Below are 26632 nucleotides of genomic sequence, written 5' to 3'. Positions count from 1 at the left end.
GCTTTATTAAAAGAAATTATTTTTCTGAGATAAAGCATTGGTGTTTTTGCTTTAATTATAAATTGATTTTCTCCTCACTATGAATAATATTTCAATACCTTTGAAGTAAGTAATTTTTCAGTTGTCAGAGAACTAAACATATTCACTTCCAGATGTAATTTTATGGGGATGTACCATTTTTTACCTAGCCTTATAAAACTGTAACATCAGTGTCTCAATATTCCATCATAATCTTCCATTATTCACACTAATATGAAGCTGCAACTGTTTCAGAACCACCTGGAAAAGCTTCCAATGGAAGGCATGAGATGCAGAACTCTGGTGGTAGGAAATGTATGGAATTGTACCCTTATTATCCTATGGTTTTATTGATATTTTCTACTTTGTAAATAAATAAATAAAATGAAATTGACAACTCTTATAATTCTACAATGTGTGTATGTGTATGCGCACACACGCATGTGTGTGTGTGTGATTTTGTTAAAATATTGAATTTATTTGGAGACTCTATAGTCTTACTTTCATGTTGTAAGCAGGAGAAAAAGAATTATGCAAATTAATATTATTAGCACACAGCACCATAGCTGTAGTCCTGTAGTTCTTATCTTTAAAGTGTAGTACTGGTAGTAAGTAGCAGGTGAATGAGTTGTTTTGTCCTTGTTTTTTGCCTATTTTATTTTAGTTGCGTCTTTGGGGAGAAAATGTATTTTCCGAACATGTTTGTGAATTTGGCCTTTTGATTTCATAATCACCTTGGGAACACAATCCCCTTTGATAACAATGCTCAAACCTCACAAACCCCAAATTAGGAAGTAATTCAGAATCAATCTAGACATAGAGCTGGAGATTAACATACTTTTAATGTATTCATAATTTGCAGTGTTCTATCATTCACTTTACTGTTCTCATATATTTTTTGGAGCTCATAATAGAGATAGTTTTCATGGACTTCCCACTTCATACATTTTAGATTATTATTATCCAGCACACATAATATTTTAGCTATCCAGCTAAAATATCATTAGTATGAAGATGGCTCTTAAAATACAATGAACTTATAATTACATAATAAAATGTTTTCATTATATTTTATAAAACCCTTAGCCTCACACTCTATAGTGTCTATTATTTAAATAAGGTCCATTCAAACAGTGTTAAACTGTACTGAACATTGCATACCTATTCTATTCTCTAACCTATTGTCCCACTTGCTTTTCTTGAAACATGAAAAAGTACACCCATGTTCTACTTGGGTTTGCACTATAGAAAACTTTTTATCTCTCAATTGATTAATTTTAAGAACTACCACTGAAACTTAGAGAAAAAAGGTGAAACAGGCATATTTCAGAAAAAATTAATATCTTTTTGGTTAAAGAATAATTAAATCACCAGTGATAGGATTAGATAACAGTATGAAAGTCTCACAGAAGTTTTCCTAAAATGGATATGAGAATATTCAAGGTGATTCTCTTGATGCTATTATGTAGTAGTCAAATTTAAATAAATCAATATTTAAAAAAAATCTTTCCAGATATACTATTAGATGATACATCACGTAGGATAATTTCATGCTGATAATTTTAACAGCCTCTAAATTTTGAAGAGTATATGGAAAACTGGTGATTCCTAGACCAATAGATACTTCTCAGGAGAAGACAGCTTGAAAACCTAAAGTCTAGAAAAAGAAGAAATTAATTAAAGAAGTTTCATAACAACAGCAATAAGTAACTAACTAAATAACTGTAGGCTTTAAAATTATGATATTTTTTGCTTAATCAATAAATTTTTATACTGGCAATATAAGGAAGGATTTTTACAATATTTTTATATTAATTTTTAAAAAGCTACATTTTCAGTATCTATTTACACTCTCCATCAGATCTAGATAGGTAATTAGTCAATAATTGGGAAAATGAAGAAAATTAGAGTTAACATTTTCGTAAAATTATTCACCTTGTACAGCTTCATTGGACTGAAAATCTTTTACCATGAGTGTTTGATAGTTAACTTACTCTATTTTTCCAATATAAGGGAAAACTAATAGAATTTTTAGACATACCAGTATACTAGATTAGGTAAACTAAGTTTAATTACTAGAATCAACACTTAAAATATTTTATGTATTTTAACAAAGCAATAATGATAACACTTCTTCTTCTAGTGTTTGCCCTTCTTCTGTACCCAGTTAACAGCGTCAGGTTGAGCCTGATGTAAAGTTTCGAGACCTCCTTTGAATCTGGAGAGGTGGCAGTCGTTGACTATGTGGGTCATAGTCTGTCTGGAGCCTCAGGGGCAGTTTGGGTCATCTCTGGCTCCTCAGCGATGGAACATAGCGGGGCACCAGCCATGGTCCATTCGATAGCGATTGAGGAGGGCCCAATCATAACGTGCTAGGTCAAAGCCGGGTTGACTCTTGCAGGGGTCTGTGATGAGCTGTTTGTTCTTTACCTCAGCTGACTGCCAACTCTGTTTCCAAGAGTCTGGAACAGAGAAGTTCAGTGTAGGCGTAGGAGACCAGATTGGATGACGAGACGTCAAGCGTTGGACAGGGTAGGCGAAGATATCTGCGTATATTGGCAGGTCCGGTGGAGCTTAGACGTGGGAAATGAACTTAGATGATGCCGCATCCCGACGAATATCTGGCGGGGCTATGTTGCTAAGAACTGGCAGCCATGGAATTGGGGTGGAATGGATGGTTCCAGAAATTATCCTCATGGAGGAATATAATTTGGAATCGACCAAGTGGACATGGGGCCTAAGGAATCATACTGGATTAGCAATAATAATATGATCACAATAAACATTTGATTTATATAACTTATATGAGAACTTTACAAAATAAGTTACTTTAAAAATAATGTTTAATAGTTTATTGTATTTATATGTTTTTTCAAGTTTGGGAGCTACTGTCTACCTTAATCTGCTTCTTAATTCTATTCTCAACTCTGACATTATCTTCTCAGATAATACTTCTAGTCAATCTAAATGTTAGCTGAAAGGTTCAAGCAAAGATTATTGAAGACTTAGGTTCCTAGTAACATACCTAAAATAGACTTCCTAGCTTGCTTCTACCTAAAGTCCCTATTTTCATCTGCTCTATCCCTACTTTTTGGTTGCTGATTATTAATCACATTTTCCTGCTTTATATTTTACTGCCTTTCATCCACCAAGTCACAAATATTACTATGATCCCATCCTGAATTCCCTGGGCAGATGAGCTCACCAATGTGTACTGGAACCTCATCTTTCCAGAACTCTACCCCACTAAAAAAAGATAGAAATAGGCTGCAGGTTATGGGTCAACCTACCAATGTCCATGTCTAGCAGAGAAGAGATTATAGAAGCCAGAACTCCTACTTTTTGCATAATAAGAATTTTGGTTCATAGTCCCAGAGGAGTAATGTATAGAGGAATATAACCAGAGGGCTCAGAACCTCAGTTCTACCAGGACCTGAAGTGTTGGTCTCCAGGAATCTTTTTTTTCAATATTTATTTTATTTATTTATTCCCTTTTGTTGCCCTTGTTGTTTTATTGTTGTAGTTATTATTGTTGTTGTCATTGTTGGATAGGACAGAGAGGAATGGAGAGAGGAGGGGAAGAGAAAGATAGACACCTGCAGACCTGCTTCACCGTCTGTGAAGCGACTCCCCTGCAGGTGGGGAGCCGGGGTTCAAACCGGGATCCTTATGCCGGTCCTTGTGCTTTGTGCCACCTGCGCTTAACCCGCTGCGCTACAGTCCGACTCCCCAGGAATCTTTTTTTTATATCATCACTGAAAAGGAAACAAGTCTGGAAAATACCAGTGGAAACCTGGCACTTTTTTTCTTACCTGAGCGAGGAGGAAAAGGGGAAAGACACTGAGAAGTAGTGATAGGGGTTAAGTATGACTTAGAAAGAAAGTTATGGTATGACCAGATAAAAACATGAAATATATATTTATAATCATACATATATATAGTTATAGTTATAAAGTCAGCCAATATCTGTGAATTTGGGAGAACTAGTGCAGTTTCCAGTAGAAGGGATGGGGACTCAGAACTTTGGTGGTGAGAACAGTATGGAATTATACCCGTATTATTTTATAATTTTAAATCAATATCAAATATCTAATAAAAATAAATATTTATAAATAGCAATGTTTAATAACTACTATTGTTGGCATACAATATAAGAGATATTTCTTTATAAGACTATAGCTCTATATATTTCTGCAGACAAACATTTATGTGTGTAGTTTAAGTACAAATCGGTAAAAAACAGACAAATGGTTATAAAGACAGCTTCTCTTTCTTGTATCAGTATTTATGTAAAACTCAAATTGCAGTCAGGTCACATAAGAGATTTTAATTTGAAGTGACTTCCTTTTGAAGGGGACAAGCCAGCTTTTACTAAAACATTAATCCTCTAGCTATTTATCAGAGACTAGAAACTGTGAGAGCACTGGAGACTAGAAATTTTATACTCAGAGAATCAAGAAGTCTTGAACTTAATACTTTTTCACATACACAAAATCTTTTTGGAAGTGTACATTTGGATTTAAGTAAAAGTGTGATCCTTCAATTTGTGTTGAAGATATTATAGAAGTCTAAGATTTAGCGGGCTTCTTTTTAATTGTTTTTTTATTCTAAACTTTAAGAAAATATACACAAAAAAAAGTTAAGGGCTTAGAACTGCTTCAAAAGCGATGAGAGCAGAAAGGAGATTTTAAAAAGTTATAGTTATATATTTTTTATAAACTACTGGCCCCCAAGACAAAATAAAGAGGAAAGGCAGTGTATACAGAAGATGGATGTCCCTGGAAAAGCTAATCATAAGACATTGTAGAGAGTTTAGTGCACAAGATAGTCAGACAAGCCATACAAAATACTGATCCATACTTTAATAATTTTGTATCTGGAACTATGAAAAAATTCAGGTGAACACACAAACTGTAATAATAAGATACTGATATATTCATCAAAATACTAAAATAATACAATTCAAATTAAAAAGGAGTAACTTTTTTCAGAGTTTCATCTTTTAGATATTTGAGAACAGAGGATAAATAATTCAGCTTATTATCTACCACATATACTAAGGAGAATGCTGAATTTTAGAATTTAACATTATACAAGCGCATGTTATCTAATTGAAGCTTCAAATTTTAACTTGGAATCAATAATATTTAAATGGACTCCAGAAAAGAAAAAAGAATACTATTCTATTTTTAGCACTATAGTAAGATATATATATCCAAGCAATTTTTGACACAATGAAAATTCAGTATTTATTAAACTATCATAGAGTTATATATAACTTTAAAAGAAAAGTTCTGTGTATCATGGTTGATATTTATTTGTCTATTTTGCTAGAGACAGAAAGGCAGAGAGAGTGAAGAAAACTACAAATACCTTTTTCTTCAAGCTTTGCTTCACTATCTAGATAGTCTATATGCAAAATAGCATCAACCAGTAAATAAATAAATTCATAAAAATTAATTATGGGGGCCAAGCCAAGATGGTGACTTGGAGATAAGTCCTGGCATGAGCTTTTCAAGGAGACTGCTTTAAACCTGGGAATCCTGAGTGAGGGTAGGACTTCTGGGCCAGTGATGGAAGAGGGCAGCAGGGCAGGTCAGGGTGGAAACAAAGAAGAGACCTATAATACACCCTTGTGTTGGTAAACAGAGGCTGAAATGGACAAAGGAAACAGGGATTCTGCAGGGAGCTGTCCATCTGGTTATTTCTCTCTGCATTTCCCCTGCCCCAAGGCAATCCCCACACAAGTGCTCATAGTAGGTCTCCTGTGGATCTAACTTATTTATTAAGATCCCAGAATCAGCAGAAATGTCATCCAAAGGAGGGGGATATCTCCCCAGCCATTTCATTTCATTTCATTTATTTATTTTCTTTTTTCTTTTTCTTTCTTCTCTTCTGTGTCCTTTTCTTTTTGAAAAGGACTTGAGTTCTGAGTGACAGAATACATGACCAATCAGGGCTTCAGTTTTGCCTGAGTTAGACTACCTGTCTTCTATTTCTACCTGTCTTCTACTACCTTCCTTCTATTTCTTGAGTTTGTTTGATAGTTGCTTCATGTATTATTATTATTATTTGCTTTGTTTAGGAAGGGGATGAGGCTGTGAGGCTGTATGCAGCTAATCTGGAGTGGTTTAATCTGCAGACTTAGTGTTAGGGTGTCTTGTTATGTTTTATTTTATTTCACTACTATTTGTACTTACCTGTTTTCCCTCTACTTCAGGTTGACCAAAATTAGCCATTCTTTCTTTTTCCATTGGTAAGTGATTCGATATGCTACCTCTAGGTAATTAGAGAACTGAAAGCTGAAGTAGCTGAGGTAAAAGGCCAACTAACAGAACAAGATAATACTGTAATTGAGCAATGTAAAAAAAAAAAGTGAACTTAAGAAGGAAGCTGAGGTAGGGAAATCAGATTAACAGGAGCAGAAAAAAAGAATTAGCTAGACAGAGGATGAGTTAGACAAAACTAAGAAGGAGGTAAAAGAACTAAAAGAGAGAGAGACACTGAAAACAACAACAGAGACATATGAGATGATTTCAAAAGAAGTAACATTCACATAACTGGCCTACCAGAGGAAGAAAGCAAGGAAGGAGAAGAAAACAACATAGAGGAAATAATGGAAGAAAACTTTCTAGACCAAAACAACAGAAAGGACATTAAGATTCAAGAGGGACAGAAAGTCTCACAGAAAATCAACCAGGACCTGAAGATAACAAGACACATCAGTTACAGTGAAAAAAAAGGTAAGGATAGAGAAAGGATCCTAAATGCTGCAAAAGGAAAACAAAAAGTCATATACAGGAAAATTGAAAAGACTATTAGCAGACTTCTCTACTCACTCTAAAGACCAGAAGATAATGGCAAGATGTCTATCAAACTCTCAAGGAAAAAAAAAGAGTTTCAACCAAAGATAGCATATCCTGCTGGACTTTCATTCAGATTAGATGGAGGGATAAAAACCTTCAGAGGGAGGTGGAGAGAAGATGGCAACTTGGAAGCAGCTGCTGGCATGAGCTTCAACAATAATTGCAGGAAAGGATAGGGATAAGTGGCCTTCAGCAGGACGGTGAATAAGGGGTCCTAAGGGTGACACCAAGGAGGTGACTATACCACAATTTAGGTTACAAAACAGAGAAAAAATAAAGGAAATTTTCTGATTCTTTCAGAAGTGCACCCCTCTCTCCTCCCCCTCTAACCAGACCCCAGGACCTGGAAAGCTTCATCTAGAAGACTCCCCACTGAGCTTTTTACTTTACCAAGATTCCTAGCTCACCAAGGGTGTCATTCCAACCCTTTTCTTTTCTGAGAGCCAATCTGGAGCCCTCCAAGCTGCAGACTGACTATTAGCAGGTTTTTTACTCTGTTCTATTTTATTATTATTAATATATATGTGTGTGTGTGTGTGTGTGTGTGTGTGTGTGTGTGTGTATGTGTGTGTGTGTGTCTTTCCCCCCCTCCTTAAGGTTGACTAAAATTAAGTCTTAGTGTATTTTCCATTGCTAGGTTACTGGATGATCGATTCATTGGGAAAGGAACTTGTTTCATTCTACCTACCACCTCTATCCACTCTCTCCCTTCTCCCTCCTACTAGCTAAATAAAAAAAAGAAAAAAAAAACTATTTCCTTTTGCTGCTCTTTTTTTCTTTCTTCCTTTCTTCCTTCCTTTCTTTCTTTCATTCATTCTTTCTTTTTTCTCTTCCTTCTTCCTTAGCTTTCTGAATTCACTGATACTCATTTTTTAATTATTTTGGGGAAGAAATGTAACTCTGAGTGGACTCTCTTTGTGTGTATCTCTTCTCTAATTCCCTTTCTCCTCTTGCTACCCCTAGAATATACAGTGGACAGTAGATTTGCATAATTGTCTCTTCTTGCTATACCTTTTTCCTATCTCTTTCTTTTTCATTTGGAGTTGATTGCTATTTCTTCTTGGACCAGAGGCATTGTTTGGAGAACTGGTATTGGTTCAACTTATTCAATCCATACTTCAGTTACTATTGTAATTTCTGAGGTTGGTAATTGCATTTAGTATAAAGGTATTTAGTATAGCGTGGCTTGTACTCAAAACACAACAAGTGAAGAACAACAGAACATAAAAATAAAAACACATCAATAAAAAAAAAGGTTAAACCAAGAGCAAATAAAACTGCCACTACAATGAAAGAAGACAAGAGCCAAGAAGAAACTACAGATCAGTCAGAAGTAACCATAGATAAGAAAACTATGCAAGCAATAATAAATTTAATAATCACAGAAATGAAGACAACTATGGAGGAAAGGGCTAGCAGAATTAGGGAAACAACAGATGAGACCCTCAAGGAAAATACTAGCTACCTTGAGCTAATTAGAAAACTGAATGCTGAAATAGCTGAACTGAAGAAAGAAGCTGAAGGAAGCTGAAGGAAATAAGACTAACAGAAGCAGACAACAGAATTAGCCAGACAGAGGATGAGCTAGATAAAATGAAGAAAGAGGTAAAAGAGCTCAAAAAGAGATTGAGAGACACTGAAAACAACAACAGAGACATATGGGATGATCTCAAAAGAAGTAACATTAGAATAACCATCCTGACAGAGGAAGAAAGAGAGGAAGGGAAGTAAACATTCTAAAGGAAATTATAGAAGAAAACTTCCAAGACCTGAACAACAGAAAGGACATTAAGATTCAAGAGGCCCAAAACAGAGAGAACCAAACAGAGTCAACCCAAACCTGAAGACACCAAGACACATCATAGTCACAATGAGAAGTAAGGATAAAGAAAGGATCCTAAAGGCTGCAAGAGTGAAACAAAAAGTCACATACAAGAGAAAACCCATCAAGACTATCATCAGACTTTTCTACTCAAACTCTAAAAGCCAAGAGAATAGCAAGATATCTATCGGACCTTGAATGAAAATGGGATTCACCGAAGATAATATATCCTGCTACACTTTTATTCAAACTAGATGGAGGGATCAAAACCTTCTTAGACAGACAACAGTTAAAGTAGGCAGCCACAAAACAAGGCAGGGAGAACCATTCTCATCTCTGACACAGTATATTTTAAATTAAATAAAGTAATAAAAGATAGGCAAGGCCATTAAATAATGATTAGAGTATCAATCAGCCAAGAAGATTTAACAATTATTAATATCTATGCACCCAATGAGGGACCATCTAAACACATAAAAAACCTACTGAAAGAACTAAAAAAAATACATCAATAATAATACAGTAATAGTGGGAGACATTAAGACCCCACACTCACACTTAGACAGATAAACAAAGCAGATAATCAACAAAGAAACAAGAGAATTAAATGAAGAGATGGACAGATTAGACCTCTTGGACATTTTCACAATTCTTCACACAAAAAAACTGGAATAAACATTCTTTTAAAATCCACACAACACATCCTCAAGGATAGACCACTTGTTAGGCCACAAAGACAGCATCAAAAAATTCAAAAGCATTTAAATCATTCCAAGTATCTTCTCACACCACAGTGGAGTAAAGCTAACATTTACCAACAAACAGAAAATAACTAAAAGACACAGGATTTGGATACTAAAGAACATACTGGTTAAGAACCACTGAGTCAGAGAGACACTCGAGCAAGAATTTCAAATGTTCCTGGAAAAAAATGAAAATGAAGACACAACCTATCAAAATATTTTGGACACAGCTAAAGCAGTATTGAGAGGGATACTCATAGCCATACAGTCACATATAAAAGAACAAGAAAAAGCTCAAATAAACAACCTTACTGCACACCTTAAGGACTTAGAGGAAGAGGAACAAAGGTACCCTAAAGCAAGCATAAGGACAGAAATCACTAAAATTAGAGCAGAAATAAACAACATAGAAAATAAGAGAATCATACAGAAGATCAATGAATCCAAATGTTGGTTCTTTGAAAAATTAAACAAGATTGAAAAACCCCTAGCCAGACTCTCTTAAAAAAAAAAAAGAGGGGAGTTGGGCGGTAGCACAGCGGGTTAAGCGCACGTGGCACAAAGCACAAGGACAGGTATAAAGATTCCAGTTCAAGCCCCCAGCTCTCCACCTGCAGGGGAGTCACTTCAAAAGTGGTGAAGCAGGTCTGCAGGTGTCTATCTTTCTCTCCCCCTCTCTGTCTTCCCCTCCTCTCTCCATTTTCTGTCTTCCCCTCCTCTATCCATTTTCTCTCCTATCCAACAACGACGACATCAATGACAACAATAATAACTACAACAAGGGCAACAAAAGGGAATAAATAAATAAATATTAAAAAAGGCTCAAATTCATATAATTGTAAACTATAGAGGAGATATCACAACTGACACAACAAAAATTCAGAAAATCATGTGAAACTTCTATGAAGAACTATATGCCACCAAGCTAGAAAATCTGGGAGAAATGGAAGAATTCCTAGTAATATATGCCCTTCCAAAACTGATCCAAGAAGAACTACAAAACCTAAATACACCAATCACAAACAAAGAAATCAAAACCGTTATTAAGAATCTCCCCAACAACAAAAGTCCTGGACCAAATGAATTCTTCAAAACCTTCAGATAACAGTTAATCCCCATACTTCTAAAGTTTTTCCATAATATTGAAGAAACAGAAATATTCCCTTCTAACTTCTATGAAGACAACATTACTCTGATACCAAAAGCAGATAGAGACACAACAAAAAAAGGAAAACTACAGACCAATATCTCTGATGAACATAGATGCCAAAATATTAAATAAGATCTTGGCCAACTGGATACAGCAATATATCAAAAAAATTGTTCATCATGACCAATTGGGATTTATCCCAGGAATGCAAGGCTGGTTCAACATATGTAAGTCTATCAGTGTCATTCACCACATCAATAAAGGTAAAGCCAAAAACCACATGATTATCTCAATAGATACAGAGAAAGCCTTTGACAAAATCCAACTACCACTCATGCTCAAAACTCTACAAAAAATGGGAATAGATGGGAAATTCCTCAAGATAGTGGAATCCATATATAGCAAACCAACAGCCAATGGACAGAAGTTGAAAGAATTTCCCCTCAGATCAGGGACTAGACAGGGCTGTCCACTATCACCATTACTTTTCAACAGAGTATTGGAAGTTCTTCCAATAGCAATCAGGCAAAGAAAGAAATCAAGGAATACAGATAGGAATGAAAGAAGTCAAACTCTAACTATTTGCAGATGACATGATAGTATACATAGAAAAGCCTAAAGATCCAGTAGAATACTACTGGAAGTTATTCAGCAATATAGCAAAGTATCAGGCTACAAAATCAATGTACAAAAATCACTGACATTTCTCTATGCAAACACTAAATCTGAAGAAGAAGACATCCAGAAATCACTCCCATTCACTGTTGCAACAAAATCAATAAAATACACAGGAATAAAGTTGACCAAAGAAGTGACAGACCTGTATACTGAAAACTATGAGTCACTATTGAAAGAAATAGAAACTGAAACCAAGACATCCCATGCTCATGGATCAAAGAATAAATATCATCAAAACGAATATTCTCCCCAGAGCCATATACAAATTTAATGCAATACCCATCAAAGTTCCACCAAGCTTCTTCATGATAACAGAACAAAAACTACAATCAATTATCGGGAACCAGAAAACACCTAGAATTGCCAAAACAGTCTTAAGGAAAAGAAGCAGAAATGGAGGCATCACACTCCCAGATCTCAAACTACATTATAAGGCCATCATCATCAAAACAGACTGGTACTGGAACAAAAATAGGCACACAGACCAGTGGAACAGAATTGAAAGCCCAGAAATAAACCCCCATACCTATGGACATCTAATCTTTGATAAGGGTGCTCAAAGTATTAAATGGAAGAAGGAGGCTCTCTTCAATAAATGGTCCTGGGAAAACTGGGTTGTAACATGCAGAAGAATGAAACTAAACCACCTTATCTCACAGAAATAAAAATCAACTCCAAATGGATCAAGGACATGGATGATAGACCAGAAACTATCAAATACTTAGAGGAAAACATTGGTGGAATGCTTTCCCACCTACACTTCAAGGACATCTTTGACGAAACAAACCCAACTGCAAGGAAGACTAAAGCAGAAACAAACCAATGGGACTACATCAAATTGAAAAGCTTCTGCACATCCAAAGAAACTATCACACAAACAAAGAGACCCCTCACAGAATTTGAGAAGATCTTCACATGCCATACATCAGACAAGAGACTAATCACTAAAATATACAAAGAACTCAGCAAACTTAGCACCAAAAAAGAAAATGACCTCATCCAAAAATGGACAGAGGATATAAACAAAACATTCACTTATGAGGAGATCCCAAAGGCTTAAAAACATATGAAAAACTGCTCCAGGTCGCTGATTGTCAGAGAAATGCAAATAAAGACAACACTGAGAATTTGTTGCTATTGTCCTTTTTGATGTATGCCATTCTCACAGGAGTGAGGACAATAGCAACAAATTTTGGAGAGGCTGTGGGAACAGAGGAACCCTTCTGCACGTCTTGTGGGAATTTAAATTTGTCCAGCCTCTGTGGAGAGCAGTCTGGAGAACTCTCATAAGGCTAGACATGGACCTTCCATATGACCCAGTAATTCCTCTCTTTGAGATATATCCCAAGAACTCCATAACACCCAACCAAAAATATTTATGTACACCTATGTTCATAGCAGCATGATTCATAATAGCTAAAACTTGGAAGCATCCCAGGTGCCAAACAACAGATGAGTGGCTGAGAAAGCTGTGGTATATATACACAATGGAATACTATGCAGCTATTAAACAATGAATCCACCATCTCTTACCCATCTTGGATGGAGTTAGAAGGAATTAAGTTAAATGAGCTATGTCAGAAAGATAAAGATGAGTATGGTATGATCCCACTCATCAACAGAAGTTGAGAAAGAAGAACAAAAAGGGAAACTAACAGCAGGATCTGACTAAATCTAGAGTAGGGAGCCAAAGTAAAACCCTGTGGTGAGGGGGAGGGTGGACATTTGGCTTCACAGGGCAGCAGGAGAGAGCAGGGATGTGTGGGTCGGAGGGGACAAAGTCTTTTGGTGGTGGGAATGGTATCTATGTACACTCCTATTAATTTTTAGTCATATAAATCACTGTTTAATTAATATGAGAGGAGAAAATTGATTGTATGTCCTGAACTTTTTAAAAAACAGACTGAGACTTTTTAACACATATGCTGAGTCTTTGATATGTTGCCTCTCTCAAAGGCTAGACCAGGGAGAACAGAAGCAACTGGTGGCACATCTATATACAAGATGTTGGGTATTGTACAGCAAATCCTAACAAAGGGACTTTTCAAAGTTAAACCAATTACGAAATAATGTGATGATAACAATAATTATCCATTGTCTTCTTGAACCCTAAGACAGCAGAAACCTCACATATCCACTGAAGAGCCTATATTTTCCCCAGTCCTGGAACCTTAGGGTGGGACGCACTTTCCTGCATGCTTCTCTCAATTCATACCAAATAATATTGCATCCGCCGATCACAACCTAATCAAAGCAATGAGTGCCACCTCAGCATGCTTCACTTCAGGCTATGTCCAGAGACTCCAGGTGTGGAATCACAACCTTTCAGCTTCATTACTCATATGAGACCTTTCCTTTCATAGTATTCTTTAATTTTATTCCAGGTGGTTCACTTCCTAACAAAGTCCCAAAATCTAGATATAGACCAGGTCCCCTGAGATAGAGCATATGTTCACATGTATCCATAAACTAGTGCAAAATATATACCTGAAAGCAAAAGTACACAATAGTTTGCAGTGAGTACCCCCCCCCCCAACACTTCATCTGCACTATCCCAGACTTAAGGTCCATAATTATTCAACAATTCATTTGGCTTTGCATGTTAACTCTCTTTTCAGCCACCAGGTTACATATGCCAGCATGATGCGACCAGATTTCCCTGGACAGATGATCCCACCAATGTGTCCTGGAACTCAACTTCCCCAGAGCCCCACCCTACTAGTGAAAGAGAGAGGCAGACTGGAAGTATGGATAGACCAGTCATTGCCCATGTTCAGCAGGGAAGCATTTACAGAAGCCAGAACATCCATCTTCTGCAACCCACAATGACCTTGGGTCCATACTCCCAGAGGGTTAAAAAATAGGAAAGCTATCAGGGCAGAGGATGGGATATAGAGATCTGGTGGTGGGAATTGTGTGGAGTTGTACCCCTTGTATCTTATGCTTTTGTTAATGTCTCTTTTTAAAAATAAATAAATAAGAGCAGCATATGGGGGAGGTAAGATGGCGGCGGCCTGAGAAATCCTGACAGCGAGTGCTCTGATAGCATCGTCGGCAACGGTAGGATTTTCTGCCTTTAGCAGGCCAGTCAATAAGGGGGGGGCACCAAAGAAGTGATTACAGTTTAATTTGGGTTAACAATTAGAGCAAAGGTGACACGGACTAGCGGGGCTCCAGAATTCCCAGGCGGCGCCAGGCAAGGCGAGTGCGCCGGGCATTGTCCCCCGCCCGCCCGGGAAGGCGGCTCCTCCGCCGGTTGCAGAGCCCGGCGGGCAGAGGACCCGGAGAGAGCACTTTAGCTCGGGGGCTGCCTCTTGGGAGTCGCGAGGGTCCACCGCGACCCTTAGGGTGGATCCAAAGACTTCTTGAGTATAGCTCTCATTGGATCAAGGGACTTGGAGCTAGTTTTCATTTTTGAGAAATCCTTTAAAAAAGTCTGGAGGGCGGGGTTTCCCGGAAGATGGCGCCCGGAGAAGCGGCCAGCCTTTGAGCTCCGGACACATCTCGTGTAAACAATAGGATTTTCTGCCTTTAGCAGGCCAGCCAATAAGGGGCCATAACGGTCATACCAAGGATGTGTCTATAACTTAATTTGGGTTAAGAATTAGAGTAGGGGGAAAAAATTCTTTTTTCTTCCTTTTAATTTTCAAGCATACATCCTTCCCGCCGCCCCCCCCCTCCCCCCATAAGCAGTGCCTGGGACCAGCTACTAGCAGGATACCCCATACCACCTAACAGGGTTTTTTTTTTTTTTTTTTTTTTTTTTTAATTCACTGATACACATTTGGGAAGTTCCTCGCACTGCTCTTTAATTACAACTCTTCTTCTTATCTTCTCCCTTTTCTCTCTCTTATCTCTCTCTTTTTTTTTTTTTTCTTTTTTTAATCTTGTCATACACTTCCCTCTTCTTTGCCTTTCTGAATTTGTGAATTACTTTGGGGAAGAAATCTGACCCAGAGTGGACTCTCTACGTGTGTATCTCTGCTCTAGTTCCCTTTACACTCTTGTTACCCTTAGAATATACACTGGATAGTAGATTTGCATAACTGTCTATTCTTGCTATCCTCTCTTCCTTTTCTCTTTCTTCACTGGGATTTGGTTACTATTTTTTCACGGACTGGAGAAATTGTTTGGCTAACTGGTAACGATTAAACGCCTTCAATACTTACTTCAGTTGCTACTGTTATTCCGGAGGTTGGTGAGTGCAATTGTCATAAAGGTATTTAGTACAGTGTTACTTGTGCTCAAAACACAACAACTGAGGAACAACAGAGCATTAAAAAAAAAAAAAAGAGAGAAACACATAAATTAAAAAAAAAATGGGTAGATTAAAAACAAATAAAACTGCTACCCCAATGAATGAAGACAAGAGCCCAGAAGAAACCACAAATCAGTCAGAAGTAACCATAGATAAGAAAAGTATGCAAGCAATAATAAACTTATTAATCACAGAAATGAAAACAACATTGGAGGAAAGAAATGGCAGTATTAGGGAAACAACAGTTGAGACCCCCAAGGAAAATACTGATTATCTTGAGACAATTAGAGAACTGAAAGCTGAAATAGCTGTAATGAAGAAAGAAGCTGAGGCAAGGGAAAGCAGACTAACAGAAGCAGAAAACAGAATTAGTCAGACAGAGGATGAGTTAGAGAAAACTAAGAAAGAGGTGAAAGAGCTTAAAAAGAGATTGAGAGACACTGAAAACAACAACAGAGACATATGGGATGATCTCAAAAGAAGTAACATTCGTATAATTGGCCTGCCAGAGGAAGAAAGAGAGGAAGGGGAAGCAAACATCCTAGAGGAAATAATACAAGAAAATTTCCCAGACCTGAATAACAGAAAGGATATCAAGGTGCAAGAGGCCCAGAGAGTACCAAACAGAACCAACCCAGACCTGAAAACACCAAGACACATCATAGTCACAATGAGAAGAAGTAAGGATAAAGAAAGGATCCTAAAGGCTGCAAGAGAGAAACAAAAAGTCACATACAGGGGAAAACCCATAAGACTTTCTGCAGATTTTTCAACTCAAACTCTAAAAGCCAGAAGGGAGTGGCAAGATATCTATCGAGCCCTGAATGAAAAAGGGTTTCAACCAAGGATTATGTATCCTGCTAGACTTTCATTCAAGCTAGATGGAGGGATCAAAACCTTCTTAGACAAACAACAGTTAAAGGAGGCAACTATCACCAAGCCGGCCCTGAAAGAGGTACTAAAAGACCTCTTATAAACAAGAACATCACTATAATACTTGTAATATATCAGAGTAAACAAATTGTTTTTTAGAACAATGGCACTACAATACATTAAATCCATAATATCAATAAATGTCAATGGCTTAAACTCACCCATCAAAAGGCACAGGGTGGGGGGATGGATCAGAAAACATAACCCAACCATATGCTGCTTGCAAGAATCACATCTGTCACAACAAGATAAACACAGACTTAAAGTGAAAGGATGGAAAACTATCATACAGGCTAATGGTCCACAAAAAAGGGCAGGAACAGCCATTCTCATCTCAGACACGATAGATTTTAAATTGAATAAAGTAATAAAAGATAGGCAAGGACATTACATAATGATTAGAGGATCAATCAGCCAAGAAGACTTAACAATTATTAACATCTATGCACCCAACGAGGGACCATCTAAATACATTAAACACCTATTGAAAGAATTTCAAAAATACATCAATAGTAATACAATAATAGTGGGAGACTTCAATACCCCACTCTCACACTTAGACAGATCAACAAAGCAGAGAACCAAAAAAGATACAAGAGAATTGAATGAAGAGATTGACAGACTAGACCTCTTGGACATTTTCAGACTCCTCAACCCCAAAAAACTGGAATACACCTTCTTTTCAAACCCACACAACACATACTCAAGGATAGACCACATGTTAGGCCACAAAGACAGCATCAATAAATTCAAGAGCATTGAAATCATCCCAAGTATCTTCTCAGACCACAGTGGAGTAAAACTAACTTTTAACAACAAACGGAAAATTATTAAAAGACATAGAATTTGGAAACTAAACAACATGCTCCTTAAGAACCACTGGGTCAGACACTCACTCAAACAGGAAATTCAAATGTTCCTGGAAACTAATGAAAATGAAGACACAACCTATCAAAATATTTGGGACACAGCTAAAGCAGTACTGAGAGGGAAACTTATAGCTATACAATCACATATTAAACACCAAGAAGAAGCCCAAATGAACGAACTTACTACACACCTCAAGGACTTAGAGGAAGAGGAACAAAGGAACCCTAAGGCAACCAGAAGGACAGAAATCACTAAAGTTAGAGCAGAAATAAACAACATCGAAAATAAAAGAACCATACAAAAGATCAATGAAGCCAAATGTTGGTTCTTTGAAAGATTAAACAAAATTGACAAACCCCTAGCCAGACTCACCAAACAAAAAAGAGAGAAGACTCAAATTAATAGAATTGTAAACGATACAGGAGATATCACAACTGACACCACAGAAATCCAGAGAATTCTGCGAAACATCTATAAAGATCTATATGCCACCAAGCTAGAGAATCTGGAAGAAATGGAACAATTCCTAGAAACCTATGCACTTCCAAAACTGAACCAAGAAGAACTACAAAATCTAAATGCACCAATCACAGACAAAGAAATTGAAACCGTTATTAAGAATCTCCCCAACAACAAAAGTCCTGGACCAGATGGCTTCACAAACGAATTCTACAAAACTTTCAGGAAACAGTTAATACCCATACTTCTTAAGCTATTCCATAAGATTGAAGAAACAGGAATACTCCCTTCCACCTTTTATGAAGCCAACATCACCCTGATACCAAAAGCTGATAGGGACAGAACAAAAAAGGAAAACTACAGACCAATATCTCTGATGAACATAGATGCCAAAATATTAAACAAGATCTTGGCCAACCGGATACAGCAACACATCAAAAAGATTGTTCATCGTGACCAAGTGGGATTCATCCCAGGAATGCAAGGCTGGTTCAACATCCATAAATCAATCAATGTCATTCATCACATCAATAAAAGCAAAGCCAAAAACCACATGATTATCTCAATAGATGCAGAGAAAGCCTTTGACAAAATCCAACACCCATTCATGCTCAAAACTCTACAAAAAATGGGAATAGATGGGAAATTCCTCAAAATAGTGGAGTCTATATATAGCAAACCTACAGCCAATATCATACTCAATGGAGAGAAGCTGAAAGCATTCCCCCTCAGATCAGGGACTAGACAGGGCTGCCCACTGTCACCGTTACTCTTCAACATAGTATTGGAAGTTCTTGCCATAGCAATCAGGCAAGAGAAAGAAATCAAAGGGATACAGATTGGAAGGGAAGAAGTCAAGCTCTCACTATTTGCAGATGATATGATAGTATACATAGAAAGACCTAAAGAATCCAGTAGAAAATTACTGGAAGTTCTTAGGCAATATAGCAAGGTATCAGGCTACAAAATCAATGTACAAAAATCAGTGGCATTTCTTTATGCAAACACTAAATCTGAAGAAGAAGACATCCAGAAATCACTCCCATTTACTGTTTCAGCAAAATCAATCAAATACCTAGGAATAAAGTTGACCAAAGAAGTGAAAGACTTGTATGCTGAAAACTATGAGTCGCTACTCAAGGAGATAGAAACTGATACCAAGAAATGGAAAGATATCCCATGCTCATGGATTGGAAGAATAAATATCATCAAAATGAACATTCTCCCCAGAGCCATATACAAATTTAATGCAATACCCATCAAAATTCCACCAAGTTTATTTAAGAGAATAGAACAAACACTACAATCATTTATCTGGAACCTGAAAACACCTAGAATTGCCAAAACCATCCTAAGGAAAAGAAACAGAAATGGAGGCATCACACTCCCAGACCTTAAACTATATTATAAAGCCATCATCATCAAAACATCATGGTACTGGAACAAAAATAGGCACACAGACCAGTGGAACAGAATTGAAAGCCCAGAAGTAAATCCCAACACCTATGGGCATCTAATCTTTGATAAGGGGGCCCAAAGGATTAAATGGAAGAAGGAGGCTCTCTTCAATAAATGGTGCTGGGAAAACTGGGTTGAAACATGCAGAAGAATGAAATTGAACCACTTTATCTCACCAGAAACAAAAATCAACTCCAAATGGATCAAAGACCTAGATGTCAGACCAGAAACAATCAAATACTTAGAGGAAAACATTGGTAAAACACTTTCCCATCTACACCTCAAGGATATCTTTGATGAATCAAACCCAATTGCAAGGAAGACCAAAGCAGAAACAAACCAATGGGACTACATCAAATTGAAAAGCTTCTGCACATCCAAAGAAACTATTAAACAAACAGAGAGACCCCTCACAGAATGGGAGAAGATCTTCACATGCCAGACATCAGACAAGAAACTAATCACCAAAATATATAAAGAGCTCAGCAAACTCAGCCGCAAAAAAGCAAATGACCCCATCCAAAAATGGGCAGAGGAAATGAACAAAACATTCACCACAGAGGAGATCCAAAAGGCTAACAAACATATGAAAAACTGCTCTAGGTCACTGATTGTCAGAGAAATGCAAATTAAGACAACACTAAGATACCACCTCACTCCTGTAAGAATGGCATACATCAAAAAGGACAGCAGCAACAAATGCTGGAGAGGATGTGGGGACAGAGGAACTCTTTTACATTGCTGGTGGGAATGTAAATTGGTACAGCCTCTGTGGAGAGCAGTCTGGAAAACTCTCACAAGGCTAGACATGGACCTTCCATATGACCCAATAATTCCTCTCCTGGGGTTATACCCCAAGGACTCCATAACACCCAACCAAAAAGAGGTGTGTACTCCTATGTTCATAGCAGCACAATTCATAATAGCTAAAACCTGGAAGCAACCCAGGTGCCCAACAACAGATGAATGGCTGAGAAAGCTGTGGTATATATACACAATGGAATACTATGCAGCTATCAAGAACAATGAACTCACCTTCTCTGACCCAGCTTGGACAGAGCTAGAAGGAATTATGTTAAGTGGACTAAGTCAGAAAGTTAAAGATGAGTATGGGATGATCCCACTCATCAACAGAAGCTGACTTAGAAGATCTGAAAGGGAAACTAAAAGCAGGACCTGATCAAATTGTAAGTAGGGCACCAAAGTAAAAACCCAGTGGTGAGGGGTAGACATGTAGCTTCCTGGGCCAGTGGGGGGTGGGAATGGGTGGGAGGGATGGGTCACGGTCCTTTGGTGATGGGAATGGTGTTTATGTACACTCCTAGCAAAATGTAGACATATAAATCAGTAGTTAATTAATATGAGAGGGGGAAATCAATTGTATGTCTCAAAGGTTCTCAAAAGACAAACTGAATCTTTTTAATAGATAGGCTACGTGTTTGATATGCGGACTCTCTCAAAAGCCTAGACCAAGTAGATCAGAAGCTTCCAATAGCATAGCTATATACAAGATACTGGGTACTGTACAGCAAACCATAACAAAGGGACTTTTCAAAGTTAACCCAATTAACAAATAATGTGATGATAATATTAACTATTGATTGTCTTTTTGAACCCTAAGACAGCAGGAACCTCACATCTTCACTATAGAGCCCCTACTTCCCCCAGTCCTGGCACCCTTGGATAGGGCTCACTTTCCCGTATGCTTCTCCCAATCCATACCAAATAATATTGCATCCGCCGATCACAACCTAACCAAAGCAACGATTGCCATCTCAACATGCTTCACCTCAGTGTGTATCCAGAGACTTCACGTGTGGAATGACAACCCTTCAGCTTCATTACTCGGGTGAGACCTTTCCTTTTATAGTACACTCTAATTTCATCTCAGGTAGTTCACTTTCTAACAAAGTCCCATAACCTAGACATACACCAGTTTCTGCGAGAGAGAGCGTATGTGCACACGTATCCATAAACTACTGCAAAATATATACCTGAAAGCAGGATTACACTAGAGTTTGCAGTGAGTATCTCCCTAACACTTCCTCTCCACTATTCCAATCTTGGGATCCATGATTGCTCAACAAATTGTTTGGATTTGTATGTTAACTCTCTTTTCAATCACCAGGTTCCAGATGCCACCAGGATGCTGGCTAGGCTTCCCTGGATTGAAGACCCCACCAATGTGTCCTGGAGCTCAGCTTCCCCAGAGACACACCTTACTAGGGAAAGAGAGAGGCAGACTGGGAGTATGGACCGACCAGTCAACGCCCATGTTCAGCGGGGAAGCAATTACAGAAGCCAGACCCTCTACCTTCTGCAACCCTCAACGACCCTGGGTCCATGCTCCCAGAGGGCTAGAGAATGGGAAGGCTATCATGGGAGAGGGTGGGTTATGGGGATTGGGTGGTGGGAATTGTGTGGAGTTGTACCCCTCCTACCTTATGCTTTTGTTCACTAATCCTTTCTTAAATTAAAAATTTAAATTAAAAAAAATAAATAAATAAATAAATAAATAAATGAATAAATAAGAAAGAAAGCCTTCTCAGAAAGGCAACAGTTAAAGGTGGCAACCATCACCAAGCCTACCCTGAAAGAGGTTCCAAAAGACCTCCTATAGGGAAGAACATCACCAAAATACTTTCTATATATTAGAGCAAATAAAAAAATGTTGAATAATGTGACTTCAATACCTTAAATCTACATCAATAAATGTCAGTGTCATAAATTCACCCATTAAAAGGCACAGAGTGGGAGGATAGCTAAGAAAACACAACCCAAGCATATGCTGCTTGCAAGAATCTCACCTGACTCAACAAAACAAACACAGACTTAAAGTGAAAGGATGTATACAGCTATCAAGAACAATGAACCCACCTTCTCTGACCCATCTTGGACAGAGCTAGAGGGAATTATGTTAAGTGAGCTAAGTCAGAAAGATAAATATGAGTATGGGATGATCCCACTCATCAACAGAAGTTGAGGAATAAGATCTGAAAGGGAAACTAAAAGCAGGACCTGATCAAATTGTAAGTAGGGCACCAAAGTAAAAACCCTGTGATGAGGGGTAGACATGCAGCTTCCTGGGCCAGTGGGGGTGGGGGTGGGTGAGTGGGATGGGACACAGTCTTTTGGTGGTGGGAATGGTATTTATGTACACTCCTAGTAAAGTGTAATCATATAAATCACTAGTTCATTAATATGAGAGGGGGAAAATTAATTGTATGTCTCAAAGTTTTTAAAACACAGACTGAGTCTTTTTAATATATAGGCTGCGTAATTGATATGCAGACTCTCTCAAAAGCCTAGACCAAGTAGATCAGAAGCAACCAATGGCACAGCTACATACAAGATACTCTGTACTATACAGCAAACCCTAACAAAAGGACTTTTCAAAGTTAACCCAATTACCAAATAATGTGATGATAACATTAACTATCCATTGTCTTTTTGAACCCTAAGATAGCAGGAACCTCACATCTCCACTAGAGAGCCTATATTTCCCCCAGTCCTGGAACCTTGGGATAGGGCTCATTTTGCCCTATGCCTCTCCCAATCCATATCAAATAATATTGCATCAGCCAATCGCAACCTAATCAATGCAACAATTGCCACCTCAACATGCTTCAGCTCAGACTGTGTCCAGAGACATCAGGTGTGGAATGACAACCCTTCAGCTTCATTACTCAGGTGAGACCTTTCCTTTCATAGTATTCTTTAATTCCATCCCAGGTGGTTCACTTTCTAACAAAGTCCCAAAACCTAGATATAGACTAGATTCTGTGAGAGAGAGCATATGTTCACACGTATCCATAAACTAGTTCAAAATATATACCTGAAAGCAAAAGTACACTAGAGTTTGCAGCTAGTAACCCCCCAACATTTCCACTATTCCAACCTTTGGGTCCATGATTGCTCAACAATTTGTTTGGCTTTGTATGTTAACTCTCTTTTCAGCCACCAGGTTCCAGATGCCATCAGGATGCTGGCCAGGATTCCCTGGACTGAAGACCCCACCTGGAGCTCTTCTTCCCCAGAGACCCACCCCACTAGGGAAAGAGAGAAGCAGACTGGGAGTATGGACCAACCAGTCAACATCCATGTTCAGCGGGGAAGCAATTACAGAAGCCAGACCTTCTACCCTCTGCAACCCACAAGGACTCTGGGTCTATGCTCCCAGAGGGATAGAGAATGCGAAAGCTATCAGGGGAGGGGATGGGATATGGAGATTGGGTGGTGGGAATTGTGTGGAGTTGTACCCCTCCTACCCTATGGTTTTGTTAATTTATCCTTTCTTAAATAAAAAATAATAAATTAAAAAATAAAAATAAAAAAATAAAGTGAAAGGATGGAAAACTATCATACAGGCTAATGTCCCCCAAAAAAGTACATGAAAAGCTATTCTCATTTCTCCCACAATAGACTTTAAATTAAATAAAGTAATAAAAAATAGGCAAGGCCATTACATAATGATCAGAGGATCAATCAACCAAGAAGATTTAACAGTCTTTAACATCTATGCACCCAATGAGAGCCCATCTAAATAAATCTAACACCAACTGAGAAAACTACAAAAATGCATCAATAGTAATACAGTAATAATATAAGACATCAATGCCCCACTGTCACACTTAGACAAATTAACTAAGCAGAGAATCAGCAAAGAAACAAGAGGATTAATTGAAGAGATAGATAGAGTGGACATCCAGAACAACTTCAGAGTTCTTCACCACAAGAAACTGGAATACATATTCATTTCAAATACACACAGAACATACTCAAGGACTGACCACAAATTAGGCCACAAAGAGTGTATCAGCAAATTCTAGACCATTGAAATCATCCCAAGCATCTTCTCAGAAACAGTGGAGTAAAGCTAACACTCAACAACAAACCAAAAATCACTAAAAGTCACATTTGGAAACTCAACAACATACTGCTTAATAACTGCCAAACCAAATAGTAACTCCAGTAAGAAATTCAAATGTTCCTGGTAATAAATGAAAATGAAGACACAGGCTATCAAAATATTTGGGACACAACTTAAGCAGTACTGAGAGGGAAACTCATAGCCATACAAGTACACAAGAAAAAGCTCAAGTAAATAACCTTACTACAAACCTTAAGTACTTAGAAGGAGAAGAACAAATAAACCCTAAAGCAACCTGAATGAATGAAATCATTAAAATTAGAATGAAAGTAAACAACACTGAAAATAAGACAATACTGCAAAAGATCAATGAAACCAAATGTTGGTTCTTTGAAAAATTAAACAAAATTGAAAAGCCCTTAACCAGCCTCATTAAAAAAATAAATAAATAAAATTAAAAAATGGAGAAGACTCAAATAAATAGGATTGTAAATTGTAGAGAAGATAAAAATCACTTGAAGATTCTATGAACAACTATATTCTCAAACAAGAGAATCTGGAAGAAATAGAAGAATTTCTAGAAAAATATACCCTTCCAAAATTGAACTGGGAAGAACTACAGAACCTAACTGGACCAATCACAGACAAAGAAATTGAAACCATTATTAAGAATCTTCCCAACAACAAAAGTGCAGGACCAGATGACCTTACAAATGAATTTTACAAAACCTTCAGGAAATAGTTAATACCTATAGTTGGTCCATTCTCTATAAAGAGCAGTCTGGAGAGCCCTCAGAAGGCTAGCAATAGATCTCCCATATGACCCAGTTATCTATCTCCTAGGGATTATAGCCTAAGAATTCCATCACACCCAACCAAAAAGATATGTGTACACCTATGTTCATAGAAGCACAATTCATAATAGCTAGAACCTGGAAGCACACCAGGTGCCCAACAACAGTGAATGACTGAGAAAGTGTGGTATATTTACACAATGGAAACTATGCAGTTATTAAGAACAATGAACTCATATTCTCTGACCCACCTTGGATGGAGCTAGAAGGAATTATGTTAAGTGAGTTAAGTCAGGAAGATAAAGAAGAGTATGGGATGATACTGCTCATAAACAGAAGTTGAAAATTAGATTGAATTTTAACAGAGCTTCAAAATGTTAATAAATTTCTAATAATAACTTGTTCTTTGAAATATTGTCTCCAAAAGGCTTATACCAGGGAGAACTGTAGCAACTGATGATGTTACAGCTGGGGCCAGGTGGTGGCGCACCTGGTTAAGTGCTCAAGCACCTGGGTTCAAACCCCTGGTTCCCAAAGGCAGGGAGGAAATCTTCATCAGTGGGGAAGCAGGGCTACAGGTGTCTCTCCGTCTCTAAATTCTTCTTCCCTCTCAAATTCTCTCTGTCTCTATCCAAAAATAAATAAATAAATAAATATTTTAAAAATGACACAGCTATATATAAATAGCAAAAAGGTCATAAATTATGGTGAGGTCTTGTATGATACATCAAATCCTGAAAATGGGATTTTGAAAGTTAGCCCAACTGACAAATAATTTGGTATAGCAATATCTATCTATTGCCTTCTTAAACCCTAAGGCAGCAGGAACCTTCCCCTTTCTATATAAAGCCCATATTTCTCCCAGTTCTGGAACTTTTTAAAAATTATATATATATATTTTTTTATTTAAGAAAGGAGACATTAACAAAACTATAGAATAAGAGGGGTACAATTCCGCACAATTCCCATAACCTGATCTCCATATCCCATCCACTCCCCTGATAGCCTTCCCATTCTCTATCTCTCTGAGAGTATGGACCAAGGGAAATTATGGGGTTCAGAAAGTGGAAGGCCTGGCTTCTGTAATTGCTTGCCCACTGAATATGGGCATTGACAGGTCAATCCATACTCCCAGCCTGCCTGTCTTTCTCCTTAATAGAGCAGGGCTCTGGGAAGCGAGGCTCCACAACACATTGGTGGGGTCTTCTGCCCAGGGAAGTCCGGTTGGCATCATTTTAACATCTGGAACCTGGTTGCTGAAAGAAGAGTTAGCATATAAAGCCAAATAAATTGTTGACTAATCATGTACCTAAAGGCTGGAATATTGCAGATGAAGATTTGAGGATCTCCATTTTGTAGATAGTTAGTAGGCCTATTTTAGTTATATTCCAAAGGGCCCATGACTATATATACAACATCTTCTAATTTAAGAATGTTTCCATCATCTTGAAACCTATTATAACCCACTTGTAAAATCCCCATACTTCCCATGATTCTAGTACCCTGGCAACTAACAACTCTTTCACTATATTTAGAAATTTACTCATTCTGGACATTACTTATGTATTATTTTGTATAATAAATAACTTTATTTTTCTGACTAATTTCATTTATTATAACAATCTTAATTTTCACCTATATTTAACTTCATATTTCTCCTCCTCCATATTTAATAACTCATTATATGCTGTACTGTTCTGTGTATAAGGGTCC

This window comes from Erinaceus europaeus, chromosome 11 (genome assembly GCF_950295315.1).
Source record: "Erinaceus europaeus chromosome 11, mEriEur2.1, whole genome shotgun sequence".
Lineage (NCBI taxonomy): Eukaryota > Metazoa > Chordata > Mammalia > Eulipotyphla > Erinaceidae > Erinaceus > Erinaceus europaeus.
This window is presented reverse-complemented; position numbering follows the sequence as displayed.